Source organism: Mercenaria mercenaria, chromosome 2 (assembly GCF_021730395.1).
Source record: "Mercenaria mercenaria strain notata chromosome 2, MADL_Memer_1, whole genome shotgun sequence".
NCBI lineage: Eukaryota > Metazoa > Mollusca > Bivalvia > Venerida > Veneridae > Mercenaria > Mercenaria mercenaria.
The window spans coordinates 42917028-42934364 of record NC_069362.1 but is presented as its reverse complement, the minus strand read 5'-3'; positions in this window follow the sequence as shown (position 1 = coordinate 42934364).

The following is a 17337-nucleotide window of genomic DNA, read 5'->3' as shown; positions in this document are numbered from 1 at the left end:
GCTGACGAGAGAGAGGACATGTACCATGTTTTACTCAATGTGATATTACAATAAAGCAGTTAGTGTTTAAATCACATCTGAAATACACATGTACTTAGATAGATTTTGTTGTAAACAAGTCCAAGCTCTTCAAGTGGTATCAATATCAATTAGTTCTACGATCTACTCAAAGCAAATGTCACAAACTTAGCACTTTACGAACACATTTCATTATTGCTTTTATTCTTATGAAAAGTTACGTTAAAACTTTGTCATTCACTTGGACTTGACAGCTATATGTCATTCATATTTTTACAGGAAATGTTAAGTGATTAAGTGGAAAGAGATTTCAAAACTGACTGCTTTCTTAGTACATTTCATTACGTTGTGTTGCATTTTTGTTATGTTAGATTGTATAAAAGAATATATTCTTTTTCAAATGTTTTTTTTTTCAATTGTATATTTAATTTATTGATTTTTTATATATTTAGTAAATTTATGTTCTCTTATGAAATAAATTGTTTTAATGTTGGTGGGTATCGTCTTGCCTAACATAACGCCTTACTGCTAATCCGCACCTGTATTTGTATTTATAGTCGTATCAGTTCAAATACTAGTCTGACAAATTTTAATCCCACGGGTATTTCATGGGCAAATTTAGTGCATTGACAAGTACATTCTTTATCGGAAATCCGTACAGGACAGATCTTTTACAAAAATTCATAGCAGAAGAATACGGCGGAAAAAAATTGCAGTGCTACTGTTTTTGAGAGTTCACAATTTAGATGAGTATACATTATATATTTTCTTTAGACGTCTGCGCTTATTATTTTGATTGATGAACTAACTTTCTGTTTATACGGCATCTGCATACATCCTCTGGAAAGTAATGGAGACACGTGTTTTGTCGTACAGTCAGCAAGAAATTGGTCATTTTGGTATTATTCAGTCACTGACCGGATCAGCCTGAAGTGACTTTTAGTTAAAAAAAAATAAACTGGTATTATAGTGAGCTGACAAACACTCACAGGTAAAACATAGGCGTGGTCGAGCGTTTTTGGTTGCATGTACATGCGCTTGAAAAATGCAGTACATTAGCTACTATACATTATTCTCAGTCATAATTATTTATGGACTTAAATCATATGTTCAATATGCAAGTACTGGTTCCGCCCGAGGTGTATTGAGGTTTATGCATTTCTAACGTACATTGTCTAGAATACTCGTGTTGCGGAAATATTTTGTAACATGATTTTGTAACGTTTGAGTGAATCAAAGAATTTTTCTTTGTAGCCTAATATATTTAAAAAAAAAATACAAACTATTGCGTCATAAAATAAAAGAAATATACAAATGGTTTTTTTTTACTAATTGTCAAAATTAAATTTAAAAACCTTGCTTCAAATGATAAAAAAAACAACCTGCTGCATATTCTAGTTACAGCCAAACAGATCCAATGAGAAAGGGGCGACATACAATTAATTGGTTTTATGCCGTTTTCAACAGTATTTCAGTTATGCAATGGCATTCAGATGGGTTAAGTGATTGTAGAGACTACATAGAGGAAAACTGGTATGTAATAAGGTAATGTAAGCTTACGTTGCTTTTTTTTCATGGAAAGAAGAAGGCTATTTAACTCGATTAGCTTTACCAGCAAGAGAGCGTTCCAGTTGGGTTCGTACCATGGCATAAAACATTAACAGCTGACAAGAAAGATACGTGTATATTGGATGTTTTCATAATGTAACATTTTGGTTAGCTGCTGTTTAATTCGAAAGAAATGTAAAATATATTTTCAATTTTACGAGGGGTGTTCAATAAATACCCGGAAAAGTGCTCTCATTTCTTTATTTCTAGTCTCATTTTGCTAAAATTTGAAAATATGACGGATATGAACATACTGAATGCAAATACCTAAACTACACATTTCAGAACATGCACAATATTTATTTTTCGTCTCCTAGGCAACGCCATCACCTCAAAAGCGGCCCAACGTCATTATGATGCTGTCATATCACACTCAATTAATCAATACTACTCGTGATTACCATTGATTCAATGTTTATCAACATTAAATGCATTTTACACCTTCCTAAGAATAAATAAATACTGTTCATATGATGTTCCTGTCGTACTGAAGAAATTGTACACTAAACTGATGCCCTATCAAGGAGCTCTTTAATTTATTAAATGTGACTGAACGCCATTTTTCATGTCTGTAACACAAGTCGTCAGCAATACTCTCCTGACCACTTTTAAACGTCACGTCCCACTGATAAAATTTTGTTTTCTTCAGGGCATTGTCCCTTAAACCTTTTTCAGCATAGCATTTGTCTCTTTCCTTGATTTTCGATTCAAAAAACACAAAATGTTATCTCACATCTCCGTTCAACACTGATTTTCAAGCGACGACCAATTCAATATGCCTGCCAAATATTTTAATGATGTCACATTTATAATTTGACGTTATTGGCGTAAGGCTTACTTTTCATATCAATATTCACCCAATTTAAGAAAAGGTAGCTTGAAAAATAGGTAAGTGGAAAGTAATGTTTTAGCGCATGTAAAATAGAAAAAGAGATAAAATTGAGCCGGATGACGTCACATGACGTTGCCATGGTGACTCGCATTTACATATTTTCTATCCAAAAACAATCTAATTTTGACATATCAACTCAATATTCCCTAGTCTACATTTTGTAGCCTTTTCATTTATTTTTGATGATACATAAAGAATTGAGAGCACTTTTCCGGGTATTTATTGAACACCCCTCGTATACATCAGCAGTGTAACCTGGATCTCAACTCTTGTAATGTATAATAGTAAATGATAATTGACACTTATGAAAATTAATAACACACTGTCACAGTTCTAAGTCGTAAAAATATTTTTTCTAAAGCACGAAAACGACATGATTAAATCAAATAATTCACGGATTTATACACAATTATATTATTAATTTATTGTAATGAAATTACAAATCTCTTTCAGAATTGTAAAAAAAAAATATAATGCGGACATGTTCGAAGTAAGGTAAGATGTGCTTTTCATAATTGAGTCTAGTTACTGTTTCTGAAAGTATTTTACAATATAAAAAAATCCATCAAAACAACGAAACTTATGCAGAACGGTGCTATAGAAATAAAAACACAAACATTCTTAGCTAATTGAAATAAGCCACACTACTTGGGAGTTCGACGAGTGATTTCCCATGAACCAATTTAATCGAACCGAATCTGATAATATTTTGCATGGTTGCGTTCTGCAAAAGATTATCATATACAAGGACTTATATAAATTAATACAGATTATTGTTATATTTTGAACAATATTCAGCTATAAATGTATTTCTTAATGACTTAAATATGGATTTGGGTTATCAATTTTGTTACACGCTAATTAAATGCATACACATTAATTTTAGACGCAGTTCTAGCCTGTACGCTTTGATGCGGATAATCCATTACGTCAGCAACTGTAACACCAGCATTAACACGGTCAATCTCTGGTATAAGGGGCTGCAAAAAACTAATGTCGTCTACCGGCTATTCTCCTAATGACTTTAAACAGTTTAGCTATAAGAGCGGCGTGACATGGTTGGGATCGGCAGCTATTGGGACATCTTGTGTTGAAAGGTAACTGGTTAATTTTATTAGATCCGATTTATCTAGGTCCATTGCATGCATTACTTAACTGCCTGCATGTAAAAGAATAAGTTATAAAAATGCATTGATATGGAAAACGAAATAATGAAGAAATATCGAAAATAGGTGTAAAACAGAATTGAATCAATTATGAGAATAATGTTAATAATAATAATAATTATAATAACAATAATGATATTAATAATAATTTCGATAATACGAATGCAAAGAAGACGTCACAGGAAACTGTTCAAGCATATTCTGTTTATAACGTAACAAGTCAGTGGCAGTAAGACTCTTCTAGTTGAAAGTCTTAAGGCTATTGGTTTCTTATCCGTCCGTCCGTCCGCCCGTTCGTCTGATGTCCGTTCAAAATAAATAGATAATACATTTTGACTGAAACCTCAGCAAAAGGTTTCATGATGACCCTGGCTTATAGTAATCGAACTATTGGATAATATGTACATATGTACATGTACCTGAATGACATTGTAACGTTAAAAGATATACAATATGTAAAATATGCAGCGAGTTTCATAGATTTTGATACATCTTAAAAATTAAGGTACATAGCAAAAGGTATTTTCTAGCTCTAGACTTTAACTGTTTGTCAATGAGCTGCTGTACCTATTGAGTAAACGTGTATTCACTGCATATCTCGTTTTGGCGAAATTTATTTTCATAAAATGTTGAGTGGCCCTCAATACACGTAATGTGCATTCGGTATGGCATACTGTAAATCTTATTAGTATTAAAATCTAAAATGCATTACATTCGTTGAAATCTATAGTTATCATCTTATATCATAGAGATCGGTGAGAGCATCTTTGCCTCGTTTCTCATTAGTGCGAAGTACTAGAACCTACAATTTCCTATTAGGTCCGGCTTATTTTCATAGTTTTCTGCACCTTCGCGCTGCTATGTTTCTTCCAGGCATTTTAGCTGGAGCTTTGTTTTTCATATGTTCACATCATTTTCATATATACCATGCTATATATTTACAATATGCCATAATTTTCATTTGAAAATTTACAATAAAGTCACGGCCTTATCGCACATAATCTTGTTTTGTTTTTGCTATATTACTTGGTACATTCACCCTTGTCTTAGAACCGATGAACTCCCTTATGCAGTCAGACCCGTACTGTAGACAGCCTCCAAATACATATAACCTGCTTACTATGGTCACACGTCACCTGTCTTGAAAAAAAATGTTTTCACAAATACCAGCATTTTCAGTCCCCAAGGGAGGTTCTGCAGCCGGGTTTGACTGTATATATATATAAATACCCTAGCACCCACCAATAAATTAATTATAGTATATTTCACTCTGATGCTCACAATTTGTAAGATTTCTGCAGCAACCGTCTTAAAGTGTCAAAGCACTAGCAGCAAACCACATACAAAAATGATAAATATGCGAAAAGAACATAAACTCGTTCATTACATAAAAATGAGTGCATAATATTGGAAAAATACTGCAAAATCTGAGTATTATATCAAGCTTAATTTACTTTTCCTAGTTGGGAACACATCTTAGGAAATATGTCTACTAACTCATTCACTTTCATGCTTTATTAGAACAAAAAGATAAATGACTCTCAAGAACGACTAAATTTATTTTTAATAATATGAAAATATTGATAACAGAATGTTTAAAAGAATAAAATTTTAATATATTAGTTCCTCGGATTAATTTGTACCTTTATTAATTACCATTTATATTGCAGTTGATTCAATTTACATCATACATGACAAGCCCGATATTAAAACGATGGTAAAGTTATGTTTTATGATTAAATGTCGAAAATATTTTCATCGTTTATATAAAGACAGTTACAGAATGGAAGTATAAGTTTGAGGAGAGGAATGAAACAAGAGGTTGTTTAAGGAAGCTTGATTATAAAATAAGCTGTTAGTTACGGTCAATTGTAGCAACCTAGCGATTTCAAGCGCTGTAACTCTTATGAGTATATACCTCAATAATCAGTCGTAAATAAATGTTGCTAAATGGTATACCAGGAAATTTTTGTTATGATCTGCAGAAGATGGATGCCAGACGACACATTAATACATCTACTAATAGTTAATCGGGGGACTTTGTTCGGAAGATCAGCTTGTAGAGCTATATAAGATACGGAATACACGACGGAAAACAGTGTTGTCGTCTATACGAATTCTGAAATTGTAAAGCTAGCAATGATTTTGATAATTTCTGTTGGTTATGTTGGCACCAGTAATAACAAATAAACTATCGGCTGCAACTTTTGTTATGTATAAACAAATGATACAATGACTGACATCGACCTGTAATATAATGTTATTAATCAAGCAATTTCATATTGGCCTTGTTATTTATCCAAGGGTTTTCGTATTGGCCCGAGGCCGTAGGCCGCGGGCCAGTACGACTGCCCGAGGACAAATAACCAGGCCAATATGAAATCGTTTGATTAATGATGATATTATTATTCAACTTTCGACTTTTGGCGGTAACACCGTAAGAACTTTGTGAGTTTCCTTATGGCAGCTATGCACGTTCAGGTGAAAAATCTTGACAAGTTGTTTAGACTTATTTTAGAAATCTTGATCATTTTAAAAAGGATAACAGAATGATAGGTAATAAAAAATAGATACTTGAGAATAATTTTGAGAGATATTTTTGATGCGACATAATCAAGAGTAACTAGAACTTACCTTACTTTTTGGAATTCCTATTTTTTCTTTAGCGAGTATCTTAATCATTTGAACTGTGATAAAAACAGCTTTAAGTCATTTCCTTTCAGGCTGCAAGCAACGAGACACAAAATTGTACACATATGTGTTGATCAAGATAATACAACCAACCAAGCACATATTATACACCCCATGGCTCGTTTAATTCTTAATCCGAAATTGTTTGCAGTTTACAACAGACACTCGCCGATCTATTCATCCATTTTCCAGCATGTGAATCCCTATTTATCGTTGCACAAATAGTCCACACTATCAAAATATATCTGTTAAAGATAAGTCTCATCCTTTTAATTTGCGCATATTTTCTCATTATTTTCCTTGAAAATTGTCAGAATTTCTGACAGGAAACACTTGTTTGTACACAATACCGAATAAGCGAAAGTATCGTTGTAATCATAAAGATGTACATCTACTTCGTACGTCCGCTCAGTCATATTTGGTTATAACATGAACATGTTAGATGACTTTTTTGTCAAAAATGTGAAAAAAAAATGTAATCTATAACTATGATGTAAAACAAAATGGCGTCATTTAAAAATCTAACGGAAGTGACTTCTCCGTATTGGCCCTCTCTTTTGAACCAATAAAAATGCCTGGATTCCATATTGGCCCTGCTTTTCTCATATTGGCTCAGCTATGTTTTGTATTAGCTCTATCTATTTCATATGATGTTTGCAATTGGCTAATACAGTGTGTAATATTGTAAAGTTGAATAATAATTAATTTTCTTGTTGGACATAGGTATCTGAACTTGCTGTTAGCATAGCTAATATACAGATGACAAGGCCTACTATGAGCATGTCCTTTTTATAAAAATAGTTCCTGCTCACGAGATCATTTACGTTTTATAAGACAGTGGATCAGACTGTATGCATATAACATGGTCCTATATTTAGCTATATTATATATTGACACCCTATGTAAATTACCGGTCCATAATGTCTATAGCTGGCTTAATTCAAAACTTAAAGACAAAGTTATGAATGTTTATTTCTGCTGGGATGTAATAAATTATTCATTTTATCAGACCTCAGGCAAAAGTTTTGTCTACTGACCGGCAAGTCATTCAATAAGTGTATAATACTGAAGGAGTTTGGAAAATATTGGAATGCAAAATGATGAAAAAATAAAACAAACAAAAATAAATATAAAATATGTTGTTTTGATATTACTGTTTTAGGAGTCTTAGTGGAATGCATTGGCTTTCATCACACAATGTATAATGATATGCGACATTGTCAAAACTATAAAATATTATTATTTACCAGATTTTTATAGCGCTCTTTTCATCTATAAAATAAACGTTCAAAAGCGCCGTACAAACTATATATCACAGAATGATATGGACACACAATACAACACAAAAAATATATCAACATTAAAAGGTAGTTAGCCTGAATTAGGTTTGACTATACATATTAATTGTACTAGATATTTGTACTTGCTGGCTGATAGAGTTCTAGCAAGTCTTTAACATAGATCGGTGATTAGTCATGCAATGCTTTGTATGTGTGAACTAGAATCTTAAAGTCCACTCTGTGAGTAACTGGTATCCGATGCAGTTCTTTTAAGACCGGTGTAATGTGATCATAACACGATATTCTGGTTATGATTCGAGCTGCAGTGTTCTGAATATTTTGAAGTCTATTCAGCAAGGACTTCGGAACACCATACAAGAGCGCATTGCAATAATCAAGGCGTGAAGTGATGAGTGAATTTACTAGCGATTTTGTTGCATCTGTATTTAGATATTTCCTGATGTGGCCTATTTGACGTAGCTGTCCGTATCCTGACCTACAAACTGGGTTAATATGTTTTTCCATGCTCATTTTGGAGTCTAGAAAAGCACCAAGATTCCTTAAACATTTAGATGGTTTAATGTTCTCTTCTCCAATTTTCACAGAAACCGATTCAATATGTTTTTCGTTTCTTTGAGTGGTAAATACAGTGACTTCAGTTTTATCGGCATTGATTTTCAACATGTTGCTGTTCATCCAAGATACAATTTCTACGAGACAGTTTTCAACACAGCAGAAAGCATCATTCTGAGAGACCGGATTTGTTGGTTTGAAAGATAAATAAAGCTGCCCATCGTCGGCGTAAAAATGGTGTTTTAGTCCATGTTTCTTGCCTATTGTACCAACTGGTTTAGTGTACATTGTGAAAAGTTTTGGTCCGAGAACGGACCCCTTTGGGACACTGTATGTCATTTGCACTGGTTGTGACAATTCACTATCTATGGTCACAGTTTTGTAGCGGTCGCTCAGATTTGAAGTTATTCATTCGAGAGGTTTCCATGCGATACCAAAGTGGTCGTGGAGGCGGTGCAATAGTGTCTTGTGGTCGAAAGCAGCTGATAGGTCAAGCATCACTAACATTGTTACATCGTTTTGGTCAAGGGAGTTGAGAATGTCATTTTGAACCTTCAGTAATGCAGTCTCAGTGGAGTGAAATTTTCTGTATGCAGACTGGTGTTCTTCGTGGAGACTGTTCAAAGACAAGTGGCTTTCCAAACGAGCATCGACTACCTTTTCAAGTATTTTAGACACGTACGGTAAATTAGAGACAGGTCTATAGTTCTTCAGAACATATGCATCTAGATCTAACTTTTTGATGAGTGGTCTGATCAACGAACTTTTGAAGGATTTCGGTACCTATGCTTTCTCCAAAGAATAATTGATTACCTTAGTGAGAGACGGTAGCAGTTCTTCTAAGCATTCTTTCAAAAGCCATTTCAGAAGTGGATCTAGCTCACACGATTTCTCATACAATCCTAGCTATTTTCTGCCCACATCTGCCAAATTTCAACATTCTACATTAAGCCGAAACACTTGAAAACAATCAAAACTAAGGAGCTCAGAAATATGCAGCCTACACCTGGCGCAATACCATAACGGTATTATGTATATTGATTTTGATCTGAGAACATGCATAATTGTGTGAATTTCTGTTATCTAATTTTATTGAAAAATAAGTACTGCCTTTACATGATGTTTATTAATGATATTTGATCATCAGTTTTTTTTCACATATTAATTTGTTTGGAGAACAAATGTATCAGTTGCAATGTTTACATCACATTTATCTCCTAATCGCTAAGCTGCGACAACAAAACATCCTTTTCACTTAAACTAGGTATAGCGTGAATTATTACTGAAATGGTTATAGAGGCATGAGATTGCAAGGTCCATCAAGTGCTTACTGATTTTTTTAACTGACCACTCTAAGGATTCAGATATTCTTTTCAGATCATACCTTTTTCTATGTGTTTATTATATAAATGATTGTGGATTTTGTTTGAGCATGAATTCCTGTCATTTGTAAATGTATAATAATGTTTTGTCCAAATAATCACAGTAAAGCTCAAAACATAACATTGTTGATGTATAATGACGCAGGTTTCCGTCGTAAGTAAGATTAACGCGTCCATTGACGTACCGCTAAAAGCTGAATCCTTTTATAACAAAAGTGTGTGTACTGAAATTACTTTATTAACTAGAAACGTATTAGTCAATGCGAAATTTAAATCATTAAAGATGTAGGGATTCACAACAGAAAGGTAATGCATTAGATCAATTAACACCTAAAAGTAAGTACGGAATAAATCATCTGACATTTTGTAACGGACCGGGATATTTAGAAGGTTAAATATAGTATAGTTCTATTTGTTAATGTCTACCAGAGTTACATCCTGTAGGTGCATACAATTTACATATATGTATTAATGTTTTGCATTTGTTTTTGTTTTTTGAGGAATACTTGCTTTTCAAGTCTGCAGCTCTGTTACTATTTAGTACTTTGCAATTCACCTTTTACCTAATTATTATCTTCAATTGTGTATTAAAAAATTGAAGTAAAGTGTCTTAAACAGCTGGTTATCTAATTAAGTGTAGTTTCTTAATGAATAGGGCCCCATTCCATGCTACGCGATAGCAAATGAAAATTGTTTTACACTTAGAGTATATTTGATCAAAAGTATTATTGTCATTTCCATTCACATTTGTCATTTCGCATGAATTATAAAAATGTATCGGTACGCTTATATTGAGTCCATCTTATATTGAGCACGTGTTAAGACTGGCTCTGCATACTTTTTTTAAATTTAACAGTCTCGTGTCGTCTATCACATAAACAGATAACGCCACCTATGAAGATTGAAACTGCGTGTTTTCTGAACATTCGACTTGTAAATATGTAAATATATTCCAGAACATATTTCGAGAAGCGTTTCAAATATTTCAAGCACGATTGCAATTTTGTTATTAAATAGAACGGGTTGCACCAATGATATTTAATACTTACTTACTATAAAAATAGCATCCTAGATTATGTGGGGCGGGTGACCAAAGAACGGTATAACAATATTGAACAATGTCTTCCGTGGTCTGCCTAGTGTTTATTATTTCTTAAAATGTTTAAGGCAACTCGATTTTATGTACTAGTCATTTCATTGAAGATAATATTAAATATTTAACAGTCTTCAAGGTACCTATCACAGATTTAACGGTACTATATCACACCTAAACGTTAAATTGCCTTCAGTCAAGTCTCTAAAAGGACAAACCGTGATTTGGTATTTTCCCGATCGATTCTAATTGTGTTTAACACAGATGATATGTTTTCGTTTTGGTATTTGTCTCCGAATCGCTTGCCACTTTGGTAGAATGAATTGATAGTGTTCCTACCGGGAATTCAAAACATGGTTAAATATTCTAACATTTCTTCGCAGTTGAAATTTATAAGAAATTAGTTTTAAATCGTCTTGTTTAGAATAAGTGCAAACCTCTTGTAATATAAAAGCATCGAGCAACATTTGGTTTTAATGACTCGGATTTCAATCAAAGACGAGCAAAGATGTACTGGAGTATAGAGAAATGCCAAAAAACCAAATGCAAGTTGAATTTTTATTTATTTATTGACGTAAATAGCATCATCCAACCGATATGACTGTAAAAACGTATTTTACGCAGAATGTAACGTGTAAATGCATATCGTAGGGTTTAACTTAACATTTTAATTACGTACATTACGTACACAATATTAGTAGTATACTTAACCAAGTATTTCTTGCACTCATTTGATTCTGTCATAGTCTAAAAGTACGTCATTTGGTGGAAACTATTTTTCATGCTATTACGTTAATTCACAGTCAAACTGCTACCTTTGCTTCTGCCGTTTGGAAGTATTTCACGTGATCAACCCGTGATAAGACGTCAGTGGCTTGTAATTCGTATGAGGTGAACATCACACACGTAGGGGCTACATTCCTGATAAATGGATGACCGAATATTCGAATATTCGTTCGTATCCGAAAACCTAAAAAGGCTATTTATTGCCATCCTCGATTTTAATATTGTGATGACCAAATAAAAAGTACGTTATGTACATTTAAAAGTTAATAAAAGAAAAAAGAACAGAATTGAAAATATTACATTTTCATAATTCAATAAAGTGCCGAAATAATTGATCGCCTATTTCTCTTCAAGATACATTAAGTTTTTAGAGTGTTCATCAGAAAAAGCAGTCTGGAACAAAACTATGTATATATATGTAGCGACAAAGCATGTAATATTATGCAAACAAAGACTATCTCAAGATCAGTTGCATCTATCCAGGAAGAGAATTTCTGAGTTCAAAATAACGCAAAAATAAGCTGCTGTTACGTTATACAAACATCTTGACAATTAAGTTTACTGATTATTGTTGTCTATGGATTAACCCACATCTTTTTAACGGGTTTAAAAAATCTAATCCTATTTGATCAGTATCCTTACCTATCAACACACTAGTCTGTTAAAGGTAACGCCATTAACAATGCGCTTGTAAACGCATCCCAATTTGAACCTAAATTGATCTAGACAAGTAACGCTGCTTCCAAAGAATCTTTGATAACTGATATATATCGTCTCATGAGGAATTAGACTGAGTGTAGCTTTGACTATTATGCCAGAGATGAAAACGGTCGTGTATGTATATAGCCATGACGTGTACGTGCTGAGTCATAAAAATGTAAATTTCAGATATTTGCATATTATTTTATACCACAAAAGTCTCGTATCCAGACTATATTCACAGCTCTGATGGTATTTTACATGATTTTTCACTTACAAGTAAAAACCTCGTTAGTCAGTGTAACGATGTTATCAGAATATCGCTCGAACGGCGAGTCATTGCCCTGTGCGAGACTGTAAATATATTCAAGATATTAAACGTCCTACTCATATACTTGTGAGATTGTTGTGTGTAGGTCTTTATATTTCCAATGATTCTGTTGCTTACCCGATGAAAACTGTCAATAATTTTAAACTGTACTAGTCAAATAAGCTATACAATATGTTGCATAAAATATGAAAATGCCACTACTTGGATATTATAAATACAATCTATGAGACGATCTTATGGACCCATAGAACGCTAACAAGCAAAATAATAGCACAATCGGTATGAATGAGTCTGTATGTGAGGTAATTAAATGTTCAATACCATTCCCGTACCCAACCATCGGCATCATCACAAGTCTAGAAATATGAAATGGACTCAGTGATCCCAAAAGTCCAGAATATAGATCTATTATAATAACAATGCTGTCTCCTACTACGTAGATATTTTACGGCCGCAACATGGCACTTAAAGCCTGCATCACTTGAGGTATAAGCGAGCGTGTTCAACTGTCTGTTACAGTTGTGAATGTAATCGTTACTTGACTTTGGGTTCAAAATGCAAGATATCAGAATGATACAAAATATAACGTTAATATCTGTACAGTATTTAAAAAAATTAATTCCGTTGCTAATATTTTCCGTATGATGGCGGTTCTACATGCTCCATTAGATACATCTACTTGAGTCATTATAAGCTCAGACAATTTGACCCTAAATATTATGCCAGCTGAATTTTCTTGAATGTGTCAAAAAGAACGTCTTCCTACGACATTTTAATTTTTACGATATGTGAGGTAATTAAATGTTCAATACCATTCCCGTACCCAACCATCGGGATATCACAAGTCTAGAAATATGAAATGGACTCAGTGTCCCAAAAGTCCGAATATAGATCTATTTAATAACAATGCGTCTCCTATACGTAGATATTTACGGCCGCAAAATGGCACTTAAAGCCTGCTCACTTGAGGTATAAGGAGCGTGTTCAACTGTCTTTACAGTTGTGATGTAATCGTTATTGACTTTGGGTTCAAAATGCAAGTATCAGAATGATACAATATAACGTTAATATCTGTACAGTATTTAAAAAAATTAATTCCGTTGCTAATATTTTCCGTATGATGGCGGTTCTACATGCTCCATTAGATACATCTACTTGAGTCATTATAAGCTCAGACAATTTGACCCTAAATATTATGCCAGCTGAATTTTCTTGAATGTGTCAAAAAGAACGTCTTCCTACGACATTTTAATTTTTACGATATGTTATATTTTCATCTGGCTTTATGTCTCTGAAAATGTAACGCTATATGAGTAAAAATACGATTTTTTAGTATTTAAATAATATCTAAAATTTCATTTAGAAAATACAAGCAATTATGGAGTGTTATTATTACTGTTTAAAACATATTCGAAATTAGAAGAAAAAATATGATTATGAATTTCCCTAAGTGTGATAGAATAAAGCGCGTGTTCACAATTCAATTCGAGCATGTAATTATTGAAATTCACAAAAAGTAAAGGAATTAAATTACAAAATACTTGACATATATTTCTAAAAATGTGTAAACTGACATTCACGTTTTATATATATGTATACATTCTCTATAGCAGTCCAGCGAACTTATAAAAATGGAAGTTTATTCAAGTGCATTTTTCAACGATAGTTTATTCACAAACCTTCAATGCAGATCTTTAAAGTTTAACGTAACGTACGGCTATCGCCACTGTCATTGTATATGACTTTTGCATACATGTGTATTAATAGTTTTGGCATTTTATTTTATAGAAATTGACTATATCATATACTTTGAACAATAGGAGAAGTTTTATCAACATTTGTTATCAAATTAAAAAAATGTATGTCAATAAAATAAGTAATGAGTGTATCATTAGTGTACAGCAAACTACTTTATTTTTAATAAGATAATCGAGTCATTGACATTAAAAACCATAGTCTATAGTTTCGATTGATTATCGTTTCAGCAACGCCTACAAGAACCGTACTTAGTCACATTTAGGGTCTGAAAAGTAAAGTGTTCCCTTAGGGTACTGACATAAGCATTAATGAAGACAGAGACGCATTAAACTTTGGGAATTAATAGCTTGTAAAACGATATCCCTAATCATAATCAAGACGACAGAGATTTCCCTTCCAGACTCAGTCTGGCTGATCTCTCTTTTAAGATAACTTTTTCCAAGTGATTAACTGTAAATAGTCAGACCTTAATTGACATCATGCATACAGCCGGTCATATGACGTTAGAAGTCTGCTTGACATTTAGAAGAAAATATAGATCAAAGGTAAATTAATCGTTAAAAGTATAAAGATGGCAAGTGAATGACCGCGGAGAAGGTTTCCATTTCAAAAACATTAGAACTTTTAGCGGGAACTATATAGAAAAACTAACATAACTGAAAGATTAAGTACGGTTAAGCTTTACTGATATTTTCAATTAATGTAATCAGAATATATGGATAAAACAGAAGCACAAAGAAATGTTTTACTTATTATAAATTCTCCATACTTACCTTTCGAGAATCGGACAACTACTCGAAGTTCATCATAGGCGTGTTACATAACAAATAAATTGTCTTTTCTTGAATGGTCTGGAGAATATTTACCTCAACCGAGCCCAAATTCTTGACCTCTCGGGGTCGTTAAAATAAGTACAATTAAATTATGTCCAGGTTTCAAATATTTTAGCAATTAATCAAAGTCCTGAAGGGCCTGAGAGTCGGCGAATGATTGATGTTACAGTACTGGTAGTATAGTCTACCAGTTTCAGTTTGGTTTTAGTTTTTTTCCCCAACTGAACAGAGATTTTGTTACAATAGATGAAATGGACATTCAATCGATGCCTAGTAAAACTTTAATTGACATTATACAAGTATTTAAACCCAATATATTTCTCTAAAATTGAAGAGTGGTTCGCAAAAATAAAAATGTTGAAAGTACACACTACAATTTGACAGGTGACACTGAGATACTGCCCATGACTATAGATATTTTTCCAGTAAACATTTGCCTCCGGCATTACCAAAACAGGCAATTATCGGCTGGTATATATTCGCACATGATAAAATTTGAATATGAAAATTTATATATTGAAATTTTATAGCGCGGATTGCCACATACAATTTGTAACGGATGGACGAAAGAACTGTTCAGATATTTTACAGATAAGGGGCCTGGCAATAACCGTGTCACACGCTAGGTATTGTTCAATCATATTATAAGGGATGTGAATTTAAAGATATGTAAATGTTGCTGAGTGTCAATATATAGTGTCATGAATGTTTACACTGACAGGAAAATTGCGTATTCGAAACTAAGAGAAGTTACTCGGACTAGCTACCAATTTCGGAAAAGATAACCAATATTAATAAATGCAGTTCTTTTTTTAGTTAAAACCATCATTTATTCAATTTCAGACCTGTTAACCCCTTCAAAACCATGTCAGTAGTCCCCAAGTCTTTGTACTTTCAATTATCCGTTTTGATTCATGTATACAGACAGGCCCAGACTGGGCTGAATAAATGATTGTGCCATTGTGTTCCTTCCCGCTTTGAACTGCAGTCAGATTTTGAAATGGGCATTGTGGCAGGTGGTAAAAGGGCAAATGTATCAAACTGTAAAGTGGCAATATGGGGGGAGGGTGTGGGAGGATACCCCCTCCTACAATTAGGGTTTGGGGTATCACCACAAGGAAATTTTGAAAATGTAGACCCTTGATACAGCCTTTGGTGCGATTTCTAACTGAAAATTTTATGTTTCAATTTCTAAATATTACCTCTAGATTCTTTTTAGTATTACAATATTCAAAGTATGAATGACTGTCACTTCATATTTTTACTTTCAGGTCATGCCTCAGCACTAGATTATAAGTCTGATATTGATTGTATGTATGTATTATAAAAATAAATTCTAGAATCATTTCTGTTACAATAATATCTATCATGTCTGTTACTTTAATGTTTAAATTTCATAACACAGCTCGATATTTACCCAAAATATTATATCCGGATATGATTACACTTTCTTTTATACCGCCAAAATCTCCAGTTTCAACAATATGTTTTACAAATTGTGATGATATGAAGACAGTTTAGCAGCAATTGGCAGTATCTGACATTGAAGTTTATGGTGAAATTATTTAAATCATTTAATAAAAAAAATTGTTTCGTTTCGTCAAAGCACTCTAACATAGACGATCTACTTTCGATTTCAAAAACTACAAGAAAATACAATTTAATGTTTCGCCGATTTGTTTATTTCTCGAAAAATAAGAAATAAAATCATTTTTAAAATCAGTATTAATTAAACAAATCAGTAAGAGCTCTTTCTCGGGATAATTTATCCGCTTACTGACTGCAAAAATCAGGCCATGTGTCATCATGAAAAGCAGAATTGGTGACGGTTTCATTTTTTTGCGAACCTGAATCGTAAGCAAATTATCCAAACCAGTCAAAATTCCAGAAAGGTTACGATCTAGATTCTTTCTAGTATTACAATATCCAAAGTATGACTGTCACTTCATCTTTTTACTTTCAGATCATGCCTCAGGACTAGAATACCAGTCTGACATAGATTATATGTAGGTGTAACAAAAATAAATTCTAGAATCATTTCTGTTACAATAATATCTATCATGTATGTTACATGAATGTTAAAATTTCATATTTACCCAAAATATTATATCCGGATACGATAACACTTTTCTCCATTTTCAACAATATATTTTACAAATTGTGATGATACGAAGACATTTAGCAGCAATTGGCAGTATCTGACATTGAAGTTTACGGTTAAATTACC